Source organism: Hyla sarda, chromosome 10, assembly GCF_029499605.1.
Source record: "Hyla sarda isolate aHylSar1 chromosome 10, aHylSar1.hap1, whole genome shotgun sequence".
NCBI lineage: Eukaryota > Metazoa > Chordata > Amphibia > Anura > Hylidae > Hyla > Hyla sarda.
In genome coordinates this window covers 50,025,602-50,039,435 of record NC_079198.1, presented here as the reverse complement: position 1 = coordinate 50,039,435, position 13,834 = coordinate 50,025,602, and positions in this window count along the sequence as shown.

Here is a 13,834-nt window from a genome sequence, read left to right as displayed (position 1 = left end):
TCTCTACATTAAGCCAGTTCAGTACATTACATGATGTGTTACCAGCACTGACCTGTCCAATGTCAGCTCCTTTTTCCATAGTATATACAGAACTAAAGAACCCATTCAGTAGCTCCGCCTTCTCTTGATCGCCCGTGACAACCTCCCCATTATCATTATTAAGGGGTCCTACATGCTCTGTCCTTGTTTTTTTTGTATTTATATATCTAAAAAAATATTTAGGATTAGTTTTGCTTTCTTTGGCCACCTGTCTCTCATTTTGAATTTTTGCTGTTTTTATTACATTTTTACAGATTTTATTAAGCTCCTTGTACTGTTTAAATGTTATAGCTGACCCATCAGATTTGAATTTTTTGAAGGCTATTTTTTTGTTGTTTATTGCTATTTTAACATCAGTTGTCAGCCATGTAGGATTTAGTTTTAATCGTCTATATTTGTTCCCCTTTGGTATATATTTAGCTGTATAGTTATTTAGAGTTGATTTAAAGATGTCCCATTTACCTTCTGTATCAGTATTTGAGAACACCTCCCCCCAGTCTATGTCCTGTAGTGCAGCCCTCAGCCCAGAGAAGTTTGCCTTTTTAAAGTTATATGTTTTTGCCTTCCCCGCCTGTCTTTGTTTTCTACATTTTAAGTCAAAAGTAACTATATTGTGGTCGCTATTAACAAGGTTTTCCCACACAGTTACATTGCCAACCAGCTCTGCGTTGTTGGAAATGATCAGATCCAACAAGGCATTACTTCTTGTTGGGTCCTCCACAAACTGGCCCGTAAAATTATCCTGCAATAAATTTAGGAATTTTCTCCCCTTTGTAGTTTTAGCCAGCCCCGGGCCCCAATCTATATCTAGATAGTTAAAATCTCCCATTATTACCACTGTACCTGCCCGGGCGGCCCTCTCTATTTGTTTATACAGCTGACCTTCTATCTCTTCAGTGATATTAGGGGGTCTGTAGATTACACCAAATACTATTTTTTCAATATTTCCCTCCTTTTGTAATTCTACCCACAATGATTCCACATCCTCAGAATCATCACACACTATGGCATCATTCACACTGGCTTTCATACCACTTCTTACATACAGACAGACTCCACCACCTTTTCTGTTCATTCTATTCTTGCGAAACAATGTAAACCCCTGCAGATTAACAGCCCAGTCATGCGAGGAGTCCAGCCATGTCTCAGTGACCCCAACTATATCAATATGTTCCTCCAGTATCAAGGCCTCAAGCTCCCCCATTTTATTTGCTAGGCTTCTGGCATTTGTGAACATACACTTTACATTTCCATTAAGTTTTACACATATAGTCTCACTAATGGGATTTTCTGAGTTATTGGGGTTAATGTTATTTTTTGAGTTATAAGGGCTAATTGTACTATTTAAGTTATTGGGGCTAATGGGATTTTTTGAGTTATTGGGTCTAACGTTATTATTTAAGTTATTGGGGCTAATGGTATTTTTTGAGTTAATGGGGCTTATTGTAGTTATTGAGTTATTGGGGCTAATGGAATTTTTTGAATTATTGGGATTGCAATTTTTCGGGCTACATTTATTTTTACGGCTGGTTTGTAACCCATGGATCTCCTTATCCACTGCTCTTAACCTCCCCCCACAGGACTCCTCTCCACCCACCATTATGTCCTGACCCCTCTCTAACCTATCCATCCCACTGTCTGCTTTCTTTGCTTTATTATCCTCCCCCCACTCACCTAGTTTAAATACTCTGCCACCCCTTCCAGGATTCTCTCCCCCAGCACAGCGGACCCCCTTCCATTCAGGTGCAAATTATCCGTAGAATAGAGTTTGTACCCCAATGATAAGTCAGCCCGGTGCTCTAAAAACCCAAACCCTTCCCCCTTACACCATGACTTAAGCCATGCATTTAAATCTCTAAGTTCCCGCTGTCTTTCCTGCGATGCACATGGCACAGGAAGTATTCCAGAGAACACAACCTTAGAGGTCCTTCCCTTCAGCTTGGCACCTAGTTCCTTGTAATTATTCTTCAAGGACCTCCACCTACTAGACTTGTGCACTAGAAAAATTTTTCGTTTAATTTCGTTTCGTTTTTTCATTTTGGAAAAAAATTTTGGTTCGGCAATATTTTCGGGTTAGATTTTTCGGATACATTCGGTATTCGGGTATTTGGGTTGTTTTTTTCAGATACATTCGGTATTCGGGTACATTCGGTAAATCTTTTTAGTCTTTTTTTGGACTTTAGCGATCCTAATAAATTATGGAGATACCTTTTTTATTAAAATTTCGCAGGGTATCATAAAAAAATCATAATAAAAAAGATACAGTGGTGATGGAAAAAATTGTATCTAATGAAATGTATCTTTTTTTATTATGAAATGTTTATTCATTTTTAAACAGGGATCAATTTATGTGAGCGGGTAAAGCACTAAAAATGTAGCCGACAATAATGAAAATGTAGTGTGTGCGTGTTTTTCACTTTTTTTAAAAACATTTTTTAGGTAGTACTACTACTCCCAGCATGGAACATACTCTTCCATGATGGGAGTAGTAGTTACCTGTACTAATTGACAGATCGCAGGGGTCCCTTGCGATCCTCCTGTATAATGTACAGATGCGGCGGCCGCTCTTCTATGGTCCCCTGCACTCACGTATATATACACATATTCATATTTCCCGCAGAGCTGTGATTGGCCAGATGGTTCCAGCCAATCACAGCTCTCTGTGAGAAATAGGAATGTGTGTGTATATATACGGCCGTGCAGGGGTCCATAGGAGAGCGGCCCCCGCATTCATACATTATACAGGAGCATTACAGCGGGTGTCAGGAGTGATACCCGCAGTGATCTTTCCTTTACTACAAGTACTACTACTCCCAACATGGAGTACACTCTGCTCCATGCTGGGAGCTGTAGTACCTGCATTAATAGACAGATCGCAGCGGGTGTCAGAAGTTACACTCGCTGCCATATGTCTATTAACCCCTTAAGGACCAGGCCATTTTATACCTTAAGGACCGGAGCGTTTTTTGCAATTCTGACCACTGTCACTTTAAACATTAATAACTCTGGAATGCTTTTAGTTATCATTCTGATTCCGAGATTGTTTTTTCGTGACATATTCTACTTTAACTTAGTGGTAAAATTTTATGGTAACTTGCATCCTTTCTTGGTGAAAAATCCCAAAATTTGATGAAAAAAATGAAAATTTTGAATTTTTCTAACTTTGAAGCTCTCTGCTTGTAAGGAAAATGGATATTCAAAATAAAACATTTTTGGGTTCACATATACAATATGTCTACTTTATGTTTGCATCATAAAATTTATGAATTTTTATCTTTGGAAGACACCAGAGGGCTTCAAAGTTCAGCAGCAATTTGGAAATTTTTCACAAAATTTTCAAACTCGCTATTTTTCATGGACCAGTTCAGGTTTGAAGTGGATTTGAAGGGTCTTCATATTAGAAATACCCCATAAATGACCCCATTATAAAAACTACACCCCCAAAGTATTCAAAATGACATTCAATAAGTGTATTAACCCTTTAGGTGTTTCACAGGAATAGCAGAAAAGTGAAGGAGAAAATTCACAATCTTCATTTTTTACACTCGCATGTTCTTGTAGACCCAATTTTTGAATTTTTGCAAGGGGTAAAAAGGAGAAAATTTTTACTTGTATTTGAAACCCAATTTCTCTCGAGTAAGCACATACCTCATATGTCTATGTTAATTGTTCGGCGGGCGCAGTAGAGGGCTCAGAAGGGAAGGAGCGTCAAATGGTTTTTGGGGGGCATGTCACCTTTAGGAAGCCCTTATGGTGCCAGGACAGCAAAAAAAAAAACACATGGCATACCATTTTGGAAACTAGACCCCTCAGGGAACGTAACAAGGGGTAAAGTGAACCTTAATACCCCACAGGTGATTCACGACTTTTGCATATGTAAAAAAAAAATAAAAATGTTTTACCTAAAATGCTTGGTTTCCCAAAAATTTTACATTTTTAAAAAGGATAATAGCAGAAAATACCCCCCAAAATTTGAAGCCCAATTTCTCCCGATTCAGAAAACACCCCATATGGGGGTGAAAAGTGCTCTGCTGGCGCACTACAGGTCTCAGAAGAGAAGGAGTCACATTTGGCTTTTTGAAAGCAAATTTTGCTCTGGGGGCATGCCGCATTTAGGAAGCCCCTATGGTGCCAGAACCGCAAAAAAAAAACACATGGCATACCATTTTGGAAACCAGACCCCTCGGGGAACGTAAAAAGGGGTAAAGTGAACCTTAATACCCTACAGGTGTTTCACGACTTTTGCATATGTTAAAAAAAAAAAAAAATTTTACCTAAAATGCTTGGTTTCCCAAAATTTTTACATTTTTAAAAAGGGTAATAGCAGAAAATACCCCCCAAAATTTGAAGCCCAATTTCTCCCGATTCAGAAAACACCCCATATGGGGGTGAGAAGTGCTCTGCTGGCGCACTACAGGTCTCAGAAGAGAAGGAGTCACATTTGGCTTTTTGAAAGCAAATTTTGCTCTGGGGGCATGCCGCATTTAGGAAGCCCCTATGGTGCCAGGACAGCAAAAAAAAAACACATGGCATACCATTTTGGAAACTAGACCCCTCGGGGAACGTAACAAGGGGTAATGTGAACCTTAATACCCCACAGGTGATTCACAACTTTTGCATATGTAAAAAAAATAATAATTTTACCTAAAATGTTGGTTTCCCAAAAATTTTTGATTTTTAAAAAGGGTAATAGCAGAAAATACCCCCCATAATTTGTAACACAATTTCTCCCGAGTACGGCGATACCCCATATGTGACCCTAAACTGTTGCCTTGAAATACGACAGGGCTCCAAAGTGAGAGCGCCATGCGCATTTGAGGCCTAAATTAGGGATTGCATAGGGGTGGACATAGGGGTATTCTACGCCAGTGATTCCCAAATAGGGTGCCTCCAGCTGTTGTAAAAGTCCCAGCATGCCTGGACAGTCAGTGGCTATCTGGTAATACTGGGAGTAGTTGTTTTGCAACAGCTGGAGGCTTCGTTTTGGAAACAGTGGCGTACCAGACGTTTTTCATTTTTATCGGGGAGGGGAGGGGAGGGGGGCTGTGTAGGGGTATGTGTACATGTAGTGTTTTTTACTTTTTATTTTATTTTGTGTTAGTGTAGTGTTTTTAGGGTACAGTCGCACAGGCGGGGGGTTCACAGTAGTTTCTCGCTGGCAGTTTGAGCAGCAGCAGAAAATTTGCCTCAGCTCAAACTTGCAGCCGGATACTTACTGTAATCCTCCGCCCATGTGAGTGTACCCTGTACATTCACATTGGGGGGGGGACGGGGACATCCAGCTGTTGCAAAACTACAACTCCCAGCATGTACGGTCTATCAGTGCATGCTGGGAGTTGTAGTTTTGCAACAGCTGGAGACACACAGGTTGTGAAACACCGAGTTTGACAACAAACTCAGTGTTTTGCAACCAGTGTGCCTTCAGCTGTTGCAAAAGCTATGCAAAAGCTACAACCCCCAGCATGTACGGACAGCGGAAGGGCATGCTGGGTGTTGTAGTTATGCAACAGCCGGAGGCATACTACTTTGGCTGGGGATGCTAGTTATGCAACAGCTGGAGACACACTGGTTTGCTACTTAATTCAGTGTGCCTTCAGCTGTTGCAAAACTACAACTCTCAGCAGTCACCGACAGCCAAAGGGCATGCTGGGAGTTGTAGTTATGCAACCACCAGATGCACCACTACAACTCCCAGCATGCCCTTAAGCTGTTTGTGCAAGCTGGGAGTTGTAGTTACACAACAGCTGAAGGTACACTTTTCCATGGAAAGAATGTGCCTCCAGCTGTTGCAAAACCATAAGTCCCAGCATGCCCATAAGTGCATGCTGGGAGTTGTGGTGGTCTGCCTCCTCCTGTTGCATAACTACAGCTCCCAGCATGCCCTTTTTGCATGCTGGGAGCTGTTGCTAAGCAACAGCAGGAGGCTGTCACTCACCTCCTGCTGCTGCTTGATCGCCGCACAGGTCAGTCCCGGCGCCGCCGCCGTCGTCGCTCCTGGGGCCCCGATCCCAACATTAACGCCGGGGATCGGGGTCCCCAGCACCAGGGGTGCACGTCCCGCACCCGCTTACGTCCTCCGGAAGAGGGGCGGAGCGGGTGCGGGAGTGACACCCGCAGCAGGCGCCCTGATTCGTCGGCCGGTAATCCGGCCGACGAATCAGGGCGATCGTGAGGTGGCACCAGTGCCACCTCACCCCTGCTGGCTCTGGCTGTTCGGGGCCGTCTCTGACGGCCCCGATCAGCCAGTAATTCCGGGTCACCGGGTCACTGGAGACCCGATTGACCCGGAATCGCCGCAGATCGCTGGACTGAATTGTCCAGCGATCTGCGGCCATCGCCGACATGGGGGGGCATAATGACCCCCCTGGGCGATATGCCGCGATGCCTGCTGAACGATTTCAGCAGGCATCGGGCACCGGCTCCCCTCCGGCTAGCGGCAGGGGGCCGGGAAAGGACAGGACGTACTCCTACGTCCTCGGTCCTTAAGGACTCGGAAATGGGGGCGTAGGAGTACGTCCATTGTCCTTAAGGGGTTAATGCAGGTACTACAGCTCCCAGCATGGAGCAGAGTGTGCTCCATGTTGGGAGTATTAGTACCTGCAGTAAGGGACAGATCCCAGGGATGTCACTTCTCCTGACACCCACTGCGATCCTCCTTATGTGAATGTCGGGATCAGCTGTTCTCAGGGCTACAGAGCCGGGAGAACAGCTGACGCTGAGCCGTAGGTATACATCGTATATCTACTGCCCAGCAAGAACTTACAGTGAGCTTGCAATGTGTATACATTATACACATTGCTGGCTCACTTAACCCCTTGCTGAGCTGTGCGCTATGCGCAAGCCCAGCAAGGGAAGAGTTAACTTACACTGCTGGACAGTGTAGGTTAACCCTTTGGGCGGTATACACTTTATACAGCTATCTATAGATAGCTGTATACAGTGTATACAGAAGACGAAGTCCAGCTTACTTCCCTCGAGTCCCGGGCAGGGTTCATGTAGCTCCGCCCCCTAGTGATGACGTCATTAGGGGGCGGAGCTACAGAAGGGAACAAGGCTAGTTAATCTGAAGCTCTGTTCACATTGTACGTTTTGTATAATGTGAACAGACCCTTCTGGCAGTGTCTACCCAGACAGGGAGACTCCAGCTGTTGCTAAACTACAACTCCCAGCATGCCCAGACAGCCACAGGCTGTCTGGGCATGCTGGGAGTTGTAGTTGTGCACCAATTGGTGGCTCCCTGTTTGGGTAGACACTGCCAGAAGGTTGCATCATGGGTGCTCTCCCCAGAGGACAGCGCCAAAAATGTCATAACCAATTTTTAGTGTTTTTTTTCTTCCCGTTTCAGATCCGTGTATGCAGAGGATTACTGCGGATTCGATGGATTACGGCGGATAATTTTTTTTTCCTTTAATAAAATGGTTAACGAGGGCTGTGGGGGAGTGTTTTTTTAAATAAAATAGTTTTTTCAATGTGTTGTGTTTTTTTTTATTTTTATTGAATTTTCAGGGTTAGTAGCGGAAGCTGTCTTATTGACAGAATCCATTACTAGGCCAGGGCTTAGTGCTAGCCCCAAAAACAGCTAGCGCTAACCCCCAATTATAACCCCGGTACCCACCGCCACAGGGTTGCCGGGAAGAGCCGGTACCAACAGGCCCGGAGCGTCAAAAATGGCGCTCCTGGACCTAGGCAGTAACAGGCTGGCGTTATTTAGGCTGGGGAGGGCCAGTAACAATGGTCCTCACCCACCCTGGTAACGTCAGGCTGTTGCTGTTTGGTTGGTATTGTGCTGAGAATGAAAATACGGGGAACCCTATGCGTTTTTTTTTTTTATTTAAATAATTTTTTTTTTTTTTAAACGCATAGGGTTCCCCGTATTTTCATTCTCAGCCAGATACCAACCAAACAGCAACAGCCTGACGTTACCAGGGTGGGCGAGGACCATTGTTACTGGCCCTCCCCAGCCTAAATAACGCCAGCCTGTTACCGCCTAGGCCCAGGAGCGCCATTTTGACGCTCCGGGCCTGTTGGTACCGGCTCTTCCCGGCACCCCTGTGGCGGTGGGTACCGGGGTAATAATTGGGGGTTAGCGCTAGCTGTTTTTGGGGCTAGCACTAAGCCCTGGCCTAGTAATGGATTCCGTCAATAAGACAGCTTCCACTACTAACCCTGAAAATTCAATAAAAAAAAAATTAAAAAAACACAACACATTGGAAAAATTATTTTATTTAAAAAAACACTCCCCCACAGCCCTCGTTAACCATTTTATTAAAGGAAAAAATAAATAATCCGCCGTAATCCATCGAATCCGCAGTAATCCTCTGCATACACGGATCTGAAACGAGAAGAAAAAAAACACAAAAAATTGGTTATGACATTTTTGGCGCTGTCCGCTGGGGAGCCACCAATTGGTGCAAAACTACAACTCCCAGCATGCCCAGACAGCCTTTGGCTGTCTGGGCATGCTGGGAGTTGTAGTTTAGCAACAGCTGGAGTCTCCCTGTCTGGGTAGACACTGCCAGAAGGGTCTGTTCACATTATACAAAACGTACAATGTGAACAGAGCTTCAGATTAACTAGCCTTGTTCCCTTCTGTAGCTCCGCCCCCTAATGACGTCATCACTAGGGGGCGGAGCTACACGAACCCGGCCCAGGACTCGAGGGAAGTAAGCTGGACTTCGTCTTCTGTATACACTGTATACAGCTATCTGTAGATAGCTGTATATAGTGTATACCGCCCAAAGGGTTAACCTACACTGTCCAGCAGTGTAAGTTAACTCTTCCCTTGCTGGGCTTGCGCATAGCGCATAGCTCAGCAAGGGGTTAAGTGAGCCAGCAATGTGTATATTGTATACACATTGCAGGCTCACTGTAAGTTCTTGCTGGGCAGTAGATATACAATGTATACCTACGGCTCAGCTGCGAATGTCGAGATGTGACAGCTGCTTATGTGAATGTCGGGATCAGCTGTTCTCCGGCTCTGTAGCCCTGAGAACAGCTGATCCCGACATTCACATAAGGACGATCGCAGCGGGTGTCAGGAGGAGTGACATCCCTGGGATCTGTCCCTTACTGCAGGTACTAATACTCCCAACATGGAGCACACTCTGCTCCATGCTGGCAGCTGTAGTACCTGCATTAATAGACATATGGCAGCGAGTGTAACTTCTGACACCCGCTGCGATCTGTCTATTAATACAGGTACTACAGTTCCCAGCATGGAGCAGAGTGTACTCCATGTTGGGAGTAGTAGTACTTGTAGTAAAGGGAAGATCACTGCGGGTATCACTCCTGACACCCGCGGTGATGCTCCTGTATAATGTATGAATGCAGGGCCACTCTCCTATGGTCCCCTGCACCACCGTATATATACACATATTCCTATTTCTCACAGAGAGCTGTGCTTGGCTGGAACCATCTGGCCAATCACAGCTCTGCGGGAAATATGAATATGTGTATATATACGTGAGTGCAGGGGACCATAGAAGAGCAGCCGCCGCATCTATACATTATACAGGAGGATCGCAAGGGACCCCTGCGATCTGTCAATTAGTACAGGTAACTACTACTCCCATCATGGAAGAGTGTGTTCCATGCTGGGAGTAGTAGTACTACCTAAAAAATGTTTTTTAAAAAAAAGTGAAAAACACGCACACACTACATTTTTACCATTGTCGGCTACATTTTTAGTGCTTTACCTACTCACATAAATTGATCCCTGTTTAAAAATGAATAAACATTTCATAATAAAAATGATACATTTCATTAGATACAATTTTTTCCATCACCACTGTATCTTTTTTATTATGATTTTTTTATGATACCCTACGAAATTTTTATAAAAAAGTATCTCCATAATTTTTTAGGATCGCTAAAGTACAAAAAAAGAATAAAAACATTTACCGAATGTACCCGAATACCAAATGTATCCGAAAAATCAAACTATCTGTATCCTTTTTATTATCTTTGTTATTAGAATGAATTCTTCACGTTCGTTTACGGATAACGAATGCATTCGTTATTTACAGCATATAGTCGGGAAATAACGAATGTATTCTTTACTTTGCTATTCGTATTATCGTGGCTATTCGGGAATGTTCAAAATATGTTTTCGTGCATTCGGATCAGTCCGAATGCACGAAAACGGTAAAATTCGGTAATTTAGACATTCGTGCCGAACCGAATTGCACATGTCTACCACCTACCATGTATTCTGTCATTGGTTCCCACATGGACCACGACAGCTGGGTCATCCCCAGCCCCCCCTAGTAATTTGTCCACCCTTTCCACCACATGCCGAACCCTGGCACCAGGGAGACAGCAAACCATTCGGTTGAGGTGGTCTTGGCGACAAATAATTCTATCCGTCTTCCAGATTATAGAATCCCCTGTCACAACTAACTGTCTTGGCCTACCTGCGTTGCCATCCCCCACACTACTAGTTGAGCTGTTCCCCCGGCTGTTAGGGAGACCAGTATCCACTAGGGTTGCCATCTCTGATACTGAGGCCCTCGCATCATCGCCCAACTTGGCAATTTTACTTGGGAGATCAGAAGCAGAAGTGACCTTCCTTTTCCTTGCCCCCTTTCCAGTCCCTCTAACTACATTAACCCAGCTCCCTACTTGAGCGTCCTGGCTAGTTTCTCCAACCTCGTTTTCTACCCCACTAACTGCTTGCTCTGTAAGATTGTCAATCGCCCTCAATGTTGCATTTTGCTCCTCTAGATCTCTAATACGAGCTTCCAGGTGGGCAACATGCTCACATTTGTCACAGCGGTATTCACCCTGAAGCTGCTGCTCCAGAGATGTATACATGTGGCACAATGTGAACTGAAGAAAACCTCCAATCCTGCTGTCCATATCCTTGGTGACAAACAGCTGTTATTAACTATTAAGAAAAACTACTTTTATCAAGGGAGTATAATACTTACATTTACAGTGGGTCCTACTTAAAACTCCAGCTTTTTAAACTTCTGCGTATAAAACTTCTCAGATGTTAACACTTTAGAATACAAACCAAAGCTTCAGTGAGACTCAGCCAGAGCAAGGCTCACAGAGTATCCCAGTTAGTTTTAAACACCTGAGAGTAGTTAATCAATTAACCCCTCCCCCAGGTGTGCTACAGACCAGAGGGGGAAAAAATGCAAGGGTTATGCAACTGCTGGAGACACTCTGGTTGGAAAACAATGATCCACAGTATCTGTACCAACCAAACTTGTTTTTGACTAAATTCAAACACTCCAAGCTTACAGACTTACACTCAGCACATGAACTTCTGCGTATAAAACTTCTCAGATATTAACACTTAAGAATACAACACTTTAGAATACAAACCAAAGCTTCAGTGAGACTCAGCCAAGGAGTAAATATATACCACCACACAATAACTGGATAATACCGCCATACTGTACTAAATAAAATCACTATACACAGACCGGTATACTATACAGGATCTGTATATTATATCAGTGATTATATACAGGACCATATGGCGGTAAATACCAGCTGTACAGAGATCTGTATACAATATAAGTGATTATATACAGGACCATATGGCGGTAGATATCAGCTGTACTCAGGATGTGTATACCATATAAGTGATTACAGTTACAGTTACATCAAGGCACTCACAATTGCATCTTTTCTGATTAGCGGCGTCCTGTTTCCTTTTCTTCTCTGTCCAGATCAGACCACCATGTTGATCTCTTAACATCTGCAGGACAAACATGTTAGACTCTGCATTTTTCCAGTGCCCTCCCCTCCTCTACACAATCTTTCCATCTATAGGCCCACAAACTGTAATAATGTCCTTTTGGTGTTCTGCACAGTAAAAGGGCAGGTAGGTAGGTAGCCAGGTAGTTAGGTAACTAGGTAGGTAGATCAGGAAGCCATGTATGTAGGTAGCAGAGTTCCCCCCATTAGGTGTAGGCAGAAGAGTTCCCCCAATGTAGGTGTAAGCAGCAGGGTTCCCCCACAGTTGGTGTAGGCAGCAGAGTTTTTCCCCCTCCCCCAGTAGGTGTAGGCAGCAGAGTCCCCCCCCTCAAGTAGGCATAGGCATCAGAGTTCCACCGCCATTCCCAGGTTGAAAAAAAAAATATGCTCACCTGATGTCCCACGCTGCAATCTTCTCCTCCAGAGCGCTTCCTTCCCCCACAGTGCAGGTGCCGATGAGTGACGTGGGGGCGGAGGTCATGTTTCTCCTCTGTGTAGGCCACAGATGCAGCTCACACAGAGGGGATGACTTGTGCTGTATGTGCGTGTAACACACATACAGCAGGAGGCAGCGCTGTTGGCCTAGGAACTGGGACTAGTGCCCTAGATGCTCAGTAGCGGCGGCAGTGGCAGGCCATTTACCCGGCTGGGCCCTCGGACCATGTCCCCTGAACAAAAGGGTTTAGAAGGAACATACTGTGTGTCATAGATGGCACTATAAGTTTCCCCTCTCCCCTCTCTGGCTGCTCCTGTCAGGCAGTGTAATGGTTAAACTTGCTGGTATAAACAAATATTCCAGATAGCACGGGAGCAGCCTGAGAAGAGATATGTCCTAGGCCCTGATGATGTTGATGATGATTTCAGCTTGCGGCCCCAGTAAGGATTATAGTGGAATCTTTCCAAGTAGAAAAAAGGTAAAGATAAGTGACTGACGTAACTTACAGCCCTGCTTCCTCAATGGCGGGCTGTGTCTCCCTCTGTCAGCTCTGTGCTCACTAACGAGGGAGGAGATCATGCCTCACTCTCTGTGCAGAGCTCTTAGAGTGGCAGCCCCAGCTCTTAAGGTGGCAGCCTCGGGCTGCAGCTCCACAGTATTTAAGATAGGCAAGGGACAGCCCGGACCACCGGGAAAATGCCCGGTATGCCCAATGGCCAGTTCGGCCCTGTCCCTGATTGAAAATTATTAAAACCTTTGTTCTAAAAAATATAAATTTTTTCCCTACAATTTTTTCCATCTCTACTGCACCATTTTTATTTATTTTTTTGGGTATCCAACAAAATTCTTAAACAAAACGCCAACAGGAAAACTGCCAAAGGGGCCATAATGCCCTTTCCACACAGAGGTAAAAACACCAAAACACAGGAAAATCCAGTGGCGTGCTTTCTGGCATTTTTCCCTCCACAAAAACGCCAGAAAAAAAACAAGTGGAAACTTAGCCTTAGCGAAGTGTTTATGCAGGTGCAACTCAATCTGGGTTTACACTAGCCTAATATAGATGTGTTCACATTCATATTAGTGGGACAACAGATCTGATTACCTAAACTGGCAGTTGTCATTCTGGGTCATTAGATCCACCATCAGGCTTGAGCTTGTGACTGTAATACAGAGGTAAACATACTTCCATGTTACGGCTTATGTTAACCCAACCTAAGAGAAAATTACCTATTTATCTAGCTATCTATAAAATGAAGAAAGCAGTTCACAACAGAAAGCCAAAAAGAGCTTGATGGTGCCTCAGTTGTGAGTTGGAAAATTGTCTGTAACAATACAAAAACCTAAGTGCTATATAATTACATACATACATTATATGTTAACTTCTTTACGTTTCCCTTTTTATTGAACTGAAAGTTCATCAGTCACTGGAGAGACAGATGTCTCATATATATCTATATAAAAATCTTCCAGATTACAATCAATATCCTGCTGTTCCAGGAGGTCTGCCACGTGTTTTGCCAGTCATTACTAGCAATGCCACTACCCCCTCTGACTATAATGTCAACCAGGTTAATCAAGTGAATCAAGTTTAAGTGAGGAGAAAAGATAATAATGATTCTGAAAACTGAAATGTAATGCTTTTTTGACTTA